The sequence below is a fragment of the Eurosta solidaginis genome, unplaced genomic scaffold, assembly GCF_040869045.1.
Source record: "Eurosta solidaginis isolate ZX-2024a unplaced genomic scaffold, ASM4086904v1 ctg00000510.1, whole genome shotgun sequence".
Classification (NCBI taxonomy): Eukaryota; Metazoa; Arthropoda; class Insecta; order Diptera; family Tephritidae; genus Eurosta; species Eurosta solidaginis.
The window spans coordinates 45,830-58,593 of record NW_027136914.1 but is presented as its reverse complement, the minus strand read 5'-3'; positions in this window follow the sequence as shown (position 1 = coordinate 58,593).

The following is a 12,764-nucleotide window of genomic DNA, read 5'->3' as shown; positions in this document are numbered from 1 at the left end:
AGCAAATTTTGATAAAGGCCTGTCACCATTGGAATTGCTAAATGCCATCTACATAAGTTCAAAATCTGTATACGATTTTCCCCAACATTTGTGTTGCTTTACGTATCTCTTGCACTATACCTGTCACTGTAGCTAGTGCAGAACGTTCATTCAGCGTCTTTTCAAGAATCAAAAACTTTCATAGATCGTGTTCATCTCAAGAGCGAGTTTTTGAAACAATATGTGGCTGTTAAAAGAGAATTTTATTTCTACGTTACAATAAATTAGCGTAAATAGTAAATGTTCTGTATTAATTTTATTTTCAGCTCTTAGTCCAAAAGTCATTTAGTTGAAGTGGCAAAATTTTTTTTGATGTAATCCATCAACAATTATTCATGAATGAGACGTCATTAATTCAAACTAATCAAATGTATAACTAGAGGTTTTATAGGGGGCCCGTAAATTGTTTAGTCCTGGGCCTAGATTTTCTCTCTACGGCCCTGGGTGCCACCTTACAAATAATGTACAATAATTCTGAACAGGACACAATACCGAAGCCGATATGTTTCAAAAAAATTCACACAATATGTTAACCACTTGTTTGAATATACTTATACGAATATTACCAGTTTCGGCACGTCATTATGCCGCAGATAAATTGAATTTTTGACAACGGCAACAACAATGTAAGCAGTTGAGACATCAAAGAGCTACGCATACCGGCAAAAAGCAACAAATAGCGCCGATGGCATTATTCACACATACACATAGAAGACAATAGCGAGATGCAGCAGATGACACAACTAACCGAACGGCTGTACGCGGAAAGTATCGACCATGTGAGAAATCGGCGAACGAGACCACTTAGAGAATTAAAGCGGTGCAGTCCACGTTAAGGGGGATTCAGTTAGATTTTAACACGCTATAAGTGAGGTACGTATCGATCGCACGAACTTCAACCATATTAGTGGTGTGTATAAAGAACAATTTATACAGAACATATAAGTGTATTTAATTGGAAGTTCAATGATCCGAACGAAAGCAAAAGATCCAGAATAATCGAAAGTTCTTAATATTCGCAACAATACGTTACCGCAAGGAGACTTTATTTTTGATGCAACGGCTCTCATAGTTGGATTTACAAGATATGGAATTAAGTCGGCTTCACATGATGATATTAACGAAAAACTTACAATGCTTTTGCCTGTCCCATCTTATGTGTGCTGAATTAATTTGGTTTGAGGAGTTTGATAGGAGGCAGCTCGCAAGCTGAAAAACGCTGTCTCCAGTATTTGCTTCTATACATAATCGTATAAGATGAGTCACTGTATTGAAAGTATGAGACACATAATACTCAGTGGGAATATTCCTGAGTGGATTTCACCATAGTGCAAGCCATCCATATTGACATCTATAAGCAATGCTAGGCGCGAAGAAAATCTTATTTTTATATACTTTACAAGATTTAATAGTTCCTGGCACTCTGACAACTTTAAAAATTTTCCATACGAAATAATTTTCATAACTTTCTACCTTTATATCATAACAACGCTTCTCGCTTCCACTCAGTCTTCAGCCTAAAGGCTTGGTTTCCATAAAAGCGGTACCGCTATAATATGCTAACGCTCCGTTTATCCAGCAATGAAATATTGCAACAAGTTTCTTACGCAAATTCCGTTTGAATTGTGAAGATTTGAAGATCTCCTTGAAAGACATCATCGATGATTGACCAGTATAAAACATGTAGATCCCGTTTCCTAATTTGAAGGAAAACTTGAAAGGTAACACGTCATGAATCGGTAGAGCAGCTCGGGCTCAATCTTATCGAAAGAATATATGTAGAATCTTGTATTTCCTACGGCAGCCAGATGGCCTAGAAAGTTATATGTGATCATATTAGTTGTTCCCGAAATGGCAGAAATATTACCCCAGTGGTGCTTGTTACCGGAACGTACCAGATCTACATCCGGCAAAGCCCTGTCAACATCAATAACACTCCCCAAAATCTTCGTTGAGTCTTTTTATCATTACTACAACAACAAAAACAACATCAGTTGTAAGAGGTCGCTTTAAGCCGCAGCCAACTTCGCAAGCATAACCCTTCTATGGGTACCTGGTCACAAACGAACTGAATGCTGAGAGAATGGGGATCCCTTTCAATGGCATTGCAGGAGCTGAGGCAAGAAAGGTAGCAAAGAAACAGTTGCATCCTACATGTGCGAATGCTGATCCCTAGCTCACGCCAGGTTTATTATGCCGGAACTTCAAGCAGTAGCTTATGAGTTTCAGGAAAATATGCATCGAAAAGGCCCCACATACGCCACCTGGGCTCGGGTCTTTAGTATCCAGACAGCACAGCAACCTACCAACCAAAACAAAATTTATTCTCTCACATTTAGTTCCACATCCCCAAAGGTAAAAGACTTGCACACCTGTCTGGAAGTTTATTTCAAGACTTCTCCATTTGATCAACTGTGCGGTGAGTTCAAAACGTTGAATTAAATAAAAAGTACTGCAACTCTTGAGAAGGGAATGTACATCTATATACTTTCGCACAATCAATGATTTATCATGCCTACGTAAATTTATTAAAAAATTTAATATTCAATTAAGTAATTTAAATATACACAATAGATGAATAACAACAATTTGTTATGTAAAAAAGGAAAATACATTCAGCGCTTATTCAGCTTACATTCAGCAGATTTATAATTATTTATCTTAGGCATTTTAAAATTAACATTAAAAGGTTTTATACACAATGGCAAATATTTAAGAGTGCTTTTTCTTTTTTGTGTGCGTGAATGAATTGCATAAATATATGTATGTGTGCATTAACATATGCATGGTGAACTCATATAAATCATTGTTTATTTGCTTATTACGCTGTAATTTATGATAAGCGCATATAAATTAATTTATGTTCTTAAATGTTTACAACAAACGCATTCATATGTGTGTATGTGTGCATATATATCCATGAAAAAAAATCGTCCGATTAATCCCTAAAGAGATTGGTCTCCGATTGATCTCTTCTACGCCGAACCTAAATTACTAGGACTTAACGACTACGTCGGAGTTAGGGTTAAATTTTCGGAGAATATTTTTTATTCCTTTTCTAAAATCGGTCGCAAAAGTGCGACTGGTCCCTATTTGAGTTCTTAATGAACCGAAAAGGGTTTGGCCTTCATATGTTCCCATATGGGTGCAAAGTTGACTGGTCTTATCGATCCCTTTCGGGTATAAATAAGTGCAATTTTTCTCTTCATAGCACACACTCAAACAACAGTATAACTCATACAAAGAGAGCAAAACTGGCATTGGTCGCATACTCCCTTGCGTCTCATCCGGGATTCATCATAGATTAATAGAATTATTTTCAGAGAAATGTGGTGATTTTTCCCTACTGTGTAAGTGTGAAGCTCATGTGCATTTGTATGTATGTATATGTATGTCATGCATTCTATATGTATATACGCAACTTTTGGAAACAAGGCACACTGGTACCAATTGCTTTTTTTCGGCATAAATCTTATTGCTTTAAGTAAACAATCCTTTCATATTTGTTTATAATTTTTATCAAATTCTATCAATTTAATGCTTAATTTTTTCCCGTAATTTAAGCAAAAACTTCTATTAATTTAATAATTGCAGGTATGCAAGACAATCACCAAAAAGTTCTTGAAAACTTCGAAAAAACCAAACAATTTTTCGAAAATTTTGAAATTTGTATTTAGAGTTTTCTGAATTTTTTTTTAGTATGCAGGATTTTTGTCATATCAATTTAATCTAACAAAGTACAAGCCTGTCGAAATTCGCATTGATTTTTGATTTTTTCGTGGAATGTTGCAGATTGTCTGCAAATTAAACTAAACATAAACATACTCAAAAATGTTCAGAAAATTCTAAATAATAAGTTGCAAATTTTCGAATTAATTGTAAAATATTTTTGAGATTGGTTGACATAGCATCTGTTACAAATAAGCTAGAATTAGATTTGAAGAATTTGACAAAAAATGCCACTGCTCTTTTCGTGTTCGCTGCTGTAATCCCACATAGCATATGGAAGATTGATTAAAGTATAAATCACCACAATGAGATATTTTCGACTCCTTTTGACGACTAAAAACTGTTTAATCAATTCTGCGATCAAAAGAAGACTCGAAATCGACTCCCGCTTAAGAGTGAAATATGGTTTATTGAAAAAGCAACAACAAAATGTAAAGCGATCACAAAAAATTATTAAAATAAGATTCCAAATAGACTCTTAAATGTCTCTAGAAAGAATCACAAAATCTTTAAAACACACTTAAAAATTATTCCCACAAACTAATAAATGATGGTAAATATGACTCGAAAAAGACTAAATACTGATTAGAGATATAGATTAAAAGAGGCTCACCAAGTGTAGTCGCGCGTAGGATACCATTTTCTCCCGACGAGGGAATCTTTTCTGGTCAGAAAATGAGCGCATATATGCTTATTTTGATCATGCTGGAGACTTGAAAAAGACTCTAATATGATTAATAATTTCAAAAAATGCTGGGTGGGAATATATCTAACCGACATCCAAAATGGCTTACCCGATATGAGTTTCATTCGGCACACATACAGTGCCGGCAGTTGTTTACGAGTTTTGTGATTAAATTTTAAGTAACTTCCCGATAAGCTACACGCTTGAAGCTTGGCATATAGTTCAGAACCCGCATGGATCGAAATATTTCAAAATTCGATAAAGCGTTCGAATAAAAGCGTTGAACGCGTGAAATTTCTAAAAAAGTTAGGCGTAGCATAACCTGATTAAGGTTTCATTTAGTCTTACTTATGACTATCAATAGAAATTTTACGCGTCCAACGCTTTTATTTAATTGTCTGATCAATGCCCTAGATTGATGAGGAGTGTGATGACTAGTACCTGGGACCTACCTAATATATTTTCTAGGTTTTAGTATTATTATTACTTCATGTAAATATTGTTTTCAATAAAACCGCTTAACTTAAACATTTTTTTTTATTATTTTATTTTATGACAAGTTGGTGGATGATTCCGAACGACAGCTGCAAGGCAAATGAATTTTCCTTCGGGAGCGTTTTATAACAAAGTACATTCGGAATGTTTGCCGATCCACTGCCGAGGGGCAACCCCGCTTAGAAAACTAGTTTTTAATTAAACACATGAAAAAATATAACCTACAAACAAAAAAATTCACGTATTAATTCCTTTAGTTTTGACAAATCATCACGAAGTTTTCACAGGGAAGTTAATTCAAATTTGATTACAAGTTTTGACCGAAATCATCAAGTACGATCCAATTTGATGGTTTTCCAATATTTTGAATAGTTTTGGTTTATGTGATTGAGTAATTGTAAACATGTTAGAAAATCCATGCTCTTGCTAAAAAATTTTAGAAAATCCATTTTTTTATGCCGCATATTGTCACTTTGGGGCTAGTGCACAATGTGCCTTCAGCTATCAGTTGAATGTTGACACTTTGGTTATTTGTTTATATGCTTAAAATGTTAATGTTTAATTACTTAACGCTTTTACGTGCAAATTTATTCCAAAAATATCGCAGAAACGTGAAATGAAAATTTATTATTTGATATTCGGTGTATCCTTTTGACCAATTCAATTGCGTAATCCATTTTTTTTTTTTTTTCATCTTCTTTAATCCCTTTTCCATTATATCACACAGATGTGTGTACGTACTGTATGTGAATTAGTTTCAAATGCATTAAATAGTTAGTCACATTTATTTGTTATATAGTTTGAAATTATTTACACAGAAATTTATCAAACAGATAAATATTCAAAAGAAATACAATCATACTTGGCTTTTGCTACATTTCTCCTTGAACAATTTCGGATTAATCAATGCAGCAGAGCTTTAGAAGGATACTTCTCTCTCGTTATGTGCAGCCGCATACTCGGCAAAACTTGAAGGCTACATGAATCAAATCCAAAATTGCGGTGATCTTCCATTGAAGTGAGTTGTGTGCAATCACAGCACTACCTTTTATACCCAGCTGTACTTGTACACAGGGTATTATAACTTTGATTGGATACCGATTGGTTGTACAGGTATAAAGGAATCGCGATACATATAGACTTCCATATATCAAGATCAACTGCATCGAAAAAAAATTTGATTAAGCCATGTCCGTCTGTTCATCCATCCGCCCGTTAGTAAAATAAATTGAGCAAATATTGAAGTATCTTCACCAAATTCGGTACAGTGGCTTATCTAGACCCAGAATATATTGGTGTACACAATGAGCAAATTCGGACTATAACCACGCCCACTTTTTTGTTATCGAAAATTTTGAAAAATGGAAAAAAATAGGTAACCCAAAAACGAATACCGCAGAGCTAATGAATTCCAAAAAATTTGGAATATGAGCGTAGACAAACGAAAGGACATATTTTCTTCATAATGCCAGTCAAATAGCATGGCAATAGTTTGGTCACTTTCCTCTAGCTTTTTTTCTTTTCACTCAATAATTATACTCAACTGAGCAGAGCTCACAGAGTATATAAACTTTTTTCGCATAACGGTAATCCGTCACGGCATAAACTAATCGAGATAGATATAGACTTCTATATATCAAAATGTTTGGGTGAAAAAATAAATTTATTTAGCCATGTCCGTCCGTCCGTCCGTCCGAATGTCTGTCTGTCCGTCCGTCCGTAAACACGATAACTTGAGTAAATTTTGAGGTATCTTGATGAAATTTGGTATGCAGGTTCCTGGGCCCTAATCTCATATCGCTATTTAAAATGAACGAAATCGTACTACGACCACGCCCACTTTTCCGATATCCAAAATTTCGAAAAACCGAAAAAGTGCGATAATTCATTACCAAAGACGGATAAAGCAAAGAAACTTGGTAGGTAGGTTGACCTTATAACATAGAATATAAAATTAGCAAAATTTTGGGCAACGGGTGTGGCAACGCCCACTTTTGAAAGAAGGTAATTTGAAAGTTTTGCAAGCCGAAATTTGACAGTCGTTGAAGATATCATGATGAAATTCCGCAACAGCGTTACTCTTATTCCTATATATGTGCCCTATAAAAATTAGAAAAATCGGATGACGCACACGCCCACTTAAAACAAAAATTTTTGTAAGTCAAATTATAACAAAAAATTTAATATCATTACAGTATATAAGTAATTTATGTCAACATTCAACTCCAGTAATGATATGTTGCAACAAAATACAAAAATAAAAGAAATTTTCAAAATGGGTGTGGCTCCGCCCTTTTTCATTTAATTTGTCTAGAATACTTTTAATGCCGTAAGTCGACCAAAAATTAACCACTCCTTTTGAAATTTGGTAGGGGCATAGATTCTATAACTGTTTTCTGTGAAAATGGGCGAAATCGGTGGAAACCATGCCCAGTTTTATACACAGTCGACCGCCTGTCCTTCCGCTCGGCCCCTAACACGATAACTTGGCCAAATATCGATATATCTTTACTAAACTTAGCTCACGTACATATGTGAACTCACCTTATCTTGGTATAAAAAATGGCCGAAATCCGAATATAACCATGCCCACTTTTTCGATATCGAAAATTACGGAAAATGAAAAAAAAGCCATAACTCTATACCAAATATGAAAAAAGGGATGAAACATTTTAACTGGATTGGTTTGCTGACGCAAAATATAACTTTAGAAAAAACTTGGTAAAATGGGTGCGACATCTTCCATATTAAGTAGAATAAAATGAAAAAGTTCTGCAGGGCGAATTCAAAAGCCCTTGGAATCTTGGCAGAAATACTGTTCGTTGTATTACATATATAAATAAATTAGCGGTAACCGACAGATGACGTTCTGCGTCACCCTGGTCCACATTTCGATATCCCGAAAACGTCTTCACATATACAACTAAGGGCCACCCCCTTTTAAAATACTCATTAACACCTTTCATTTTATACCCATGTCGTACAAACGCATTCTAGAGTCACCCCTTTCCCACCATTATGGCGATATCTCGAAAAGGTGTCGACCTAAATAACTAAGGCCCACTACCTTTTAAAATGCTCATTAACACCTTTCATTTGCTTTCCATATCGTACAAGCATATTCTAGAGTCACCCCTTTCCCACCTTTATGGCGATATCCCGAAATGGCGTCCACCTATAAAACTATGGCCCACTCCTTTTTAAAATACTCTTTAATACCTTCCATTTGATACCCATGTCATACAAACACATTCCAGGGTTTCCCTCGGTTCATTTTCCTACATGGTCATTTTCCCTTATTTTGTCTCCAAAGCTCTCAACTGGGTATGTAATGCTCGGTTACACCCGAACTTAACCTTCCTTACTTGGTTTTTGTATAATTCTAAAGATGGGTGATCATGACGTAGAAATAATCGATAACTGTGACAACATTGCATTTATAGTGTTTCTCAAATCGGCACCTCATCGAATTCTAACCTAGTTTTCAATTACTTACTTACTTAAATGGGGCTTAACCGTTAAAACAGTTATGGCCGTCCAACAAGGCGCGCCAGTCGTTGCTTTTCTCTGCCAAGCGGCGCCAATTGGCCACAACAAGAGAGTTTAAATCGTTTTCCACCTGGTCCTTTCAGCGGAGTGGGGGCCACACTCGACCTCTGCTTCCATGGGCGGGTTCCGATAGAAACACTTTCTTGGCCGGAGTTTAATCTTTCTTTCAATTAGAGTTTCATAAAAAATTCGAACGAAGCAATATTTCTCTAACGATAGAAATTGTAAATAATTTTATTTGCTAAATTTATCACTTTTCCGAAATATAAAATGTACAACAAATAAAAACTATTGAAATAAATTAAAATTTTTACATATTAAAACGTAATGCCATAAATAACTGGTTGGTATTTATTACTTATCATTACTTCCCCAAAGAATTCATAAAAACACAATATCTACGTAGTTCACTAAATAATAAAAAAAAATTCAAAATATATTTGTTATTTGTTTAACCGGCTTTAGGTCCAATTTTTTTAGTATTAAAACACCAAAAATTGTTTCTCCTTCAGTTTACCAATATATTTTGGCCGTCTCCAGGGCTTTGAAATTATTTAACACGTCTTCACTGTTTAACGTGGAGTTAGTCACAGTGAAGACGTGTAAAATAAATATTAAAAGAAAAAGGTCGCCAAAGAATTTCAATACAAAATATATTTATTTTTAGGTCATATAAATAATTAATAATTGCGCATGTTTGTTAAAGTTAACAGCAAATCAATAATTTAATTAAATTAAAATCATCACCCATACTTGGTTAATTATGTGTTCATATTTCCGAGTTTAATAAATGACTTGATTTGTTTACTTAATTTTTTTTTTTTTTTTCTAAATTAAATTTACAATATGTAAATGATATACAATAATGAGCTTTAAGGGTGGGCTTTACGTGTGTATTTTTTAGCTTTTAATATCTATAAATATAAAGTTGCATTTTATTCAACTTTTTACAAATGCAAAAAATGGTGGCTCAAAAACGTTGCAAGCGCCAACTTTTACGCATCCATTTTGCTTAAGCGTTGCTTTATTTAAAACCAAACAATTGCACGCAAAGATATACATATGTATATATCACCTGAAAATATGGGGGCCGGTGCGTATACGTAACATTTTTTTTATGATTTTGTAAAAAAAAAGTTTGGCGTTGAAAAACTGCTCAGAAAACAGCCAGCTGATGATTACTCAACTCAGTTCTCACACCTGTTCACCGAGAGCAATCTTCTGACGATGTGACCGAGCAGTGGGAGCATATTTCTCTCACATTACGTACCGCCGCTGCTGACACCAAAGATACGATGAGGAAAATCACAGTGCCTTGAAAGAGAAGGACGCTGCTTATAGGGCCACGCTGATTAATGGCGCAGTAACGCGCTGTATATTGAAACTTTGCCGCAAGACGATGGAGGAGGAGAGATGCCTATTTAGAAAGGAACAAGTAAGAACGGGACCTCATACATTTCTTGAATGGATTTAAATAATAATATGTTGAACATTCAAAAATTCATAAAATCTAAACAATTTTTTGTGAGGGGTAAATATTATATATGTCGGAATCCTTAATGATATGTCTGGCAATAACGTATTACCAGAGCAAAACAATGGTGATACACTTGTTTGGAAAATCATTTGTTTTGGTAAAACACTTGTTAAATAATACCTGTTGGAGAAAAGTAACTACGCAAGTTTTTAAAGTAAAATCATAGTGAGCTAGGTAAAGTGAATAGGAAGCTTTGAAAAGCAAAATGTGTTTTAGGACAGTTTCTAAATTAAAATTGCGTAGACAAGTTTTATACGTGGAGAAGAATAAGGATAAAAGTAACCACCGGCGCATCGCTACATATCAAAAGAGGAAAATAATTATTATGGAAGACTGATCTGGACGAATTTTGAAGACAATAACGTATGATATATCCGATATAACCGTATACATAAGCTTCTAGCTATTAAAATGAGCAAAAAATTGAGAATTGTGGAATATATATAATTAATAGAACCAATCTTTGCAATTTTTCCAGACAACAATGTACGCCTTATGAAATTGCCTTACGTCGTGCGAAATTACAATCTGCTAGCTGTCAAAATGAGAAATAAATTACAAAAACCCTCTTTTCGAAAAATCTGGTATATGCAGGATATACGCCTTAGTGACCTGATTCAATCGGCTCTGACAATTGATCAATCGGACACCCAACTATACCACCTTCAACTTCATCAATAATCATATCTCAAAAATTGAGGGACTAATTTGCGTTCAAACAGACAGACAGATGGGCCGACGGACAGAAAGACCGACTTGGCTAAATCAACTCAGCTCTACATACTGATCCTTTCAATCTACAGTATACCCTCCTTTAAGGACTTAAAAGTTTGAGATTCGTTACAAAATTAGTATACCAACTCATTTTCATGAAAAGTGAAAAAAACCTGAGACAGAACGGCGTGTGTGCAAAAACCTTCAGATGCTGGCTAATAGGAATAATACCCGAAAATGCTGCCAAAAAATCTGGCAGATGACGGCAGGTTTCGAGATCGGGGCAGATTTCTACAGGAACGATAATGGCAACCTGATAACTGACAGCGACAGGGTATACTTAAGGGAGAAAGCGAACCCGATACCCGATCCCCGGTGATGGAAAATACGTTCCACCACCCGACTATGATGATGTGCATTGCAGAATGGCATTATTCCAGTTAAAAAATCTCAATGCGTTAGGTGATGAGCTGTTCAAAGATGGAGGAGAAGAGTTGGCGCATGCATTAATTCTCAAGCAAAATATGGTCCGATGAGTGCATGCCTCCTGATTAGAACTTAAGTGTACTCTACCCAATCCACAAAAAAAGACGATCCCGCAAATCGTGCGAATTACCGCGGAATCAGACTGCTTAGTATTGCATATAAGGTTCTAAGTATTAGTGCGGCTTCAGACCTGGTAAATTTGGAGAAGACGCACGATAAGAGAATCGAAACTAACCATCATTTCTTCGACTTTAAAACAGACTTTTACAGCTCGAAAATAAGTTGCTTGTATTCTGCTACGTCTGAGTTTAAGTTTCCTGCAGAGATAATATGGCTCTGCTAAATTATGTTGAGCAACATCACCATCTCCATAAGTACTGAGAAGGACCTCTCCGAGCCATTCGAAACCAAACAAAGCCTCAGAAAAGACGAATCCGTTTCGTGCAGTTTCTTCAACATAATCCTGGATAAGATAATTCTAGTGGCAGAATTAAGCCGTGATATTACAATCTTTTATAAGAGGCTGTAATAACTGAACAAACGCCCTTTGGGTTCTTCCTTCTCTGGATTCGATAAAAAAGCAAGAAAAGTGGATTTAAATTCGAGACCATAGAGGATTACGTCTATTTGGGAACCAGCATAAACAGCAAAACCAGTGTCAGCTTAGAAAGAGAAATGAAAATAACTCTGGCCAGCAAGTTCTTCTTTGGCCTGAGCAGGCGATTGAAAAACAATATCCTTTCGCGGCGAATAAAAATCGAGTTCTACAAGCGCTTATCAAACCTATCCTAAGGTATGGCTGGGAATCATGAACGATGCTGAGAGAAGATGAGATGGCTCTTGGAATGTTTGAGAGAAAAGTTCTCCGGAAGATTTATGGTCCTTGTTTGTGATGCCAACGGCGAACTTAGGATGATGTGATGATAGTGAAACAAATAAAAATTCATAGGTTTCGCTGGCTAAGTCATGTTGTGCGAATGGACGAAGACGCTCCGGCAAAGAAAGTATTTCCGTCGAGACTGTAGTTTGAAGCAGAGGATGGGAAAGATCCCTACAGGGAGAGGCAGGTGAAGAAAGATCTGACCTCTCTTCGTGCTCCCATTTGGTGTTAGTTGTCACGAAACGGGAATTGCTGGCGTAACTTGTTACGAAAGGGCCAAAATCTCTCAGTTGGTTAAGCGCCAAGTAATGATAAAAATTATGAGTAAAAAGGATAGCTACGTATACTTGTACATGCAAAAATAATCTAATATAAGCGTATTCCAAGGAGCTTTGATCTATTCCAGAACAAATATTTTTTCTTTCAATTCCTGAACAATTAACATTTTTGCTGACAAATTTTTTCGAGCAACCGAATTCAAATATTTATTAGTAAATTTGATTAAAAGAGGATTTTAAATTTTTTTATAAATCATTATATATCTAAGAATTTATGAGCTTCAATTATTATTTCAATTATTATGTTTTTTTTAAGAGAAACTGAAAATAAAGAAAGAAACATTTACTGGCATATTGCGATGGTACCATTTC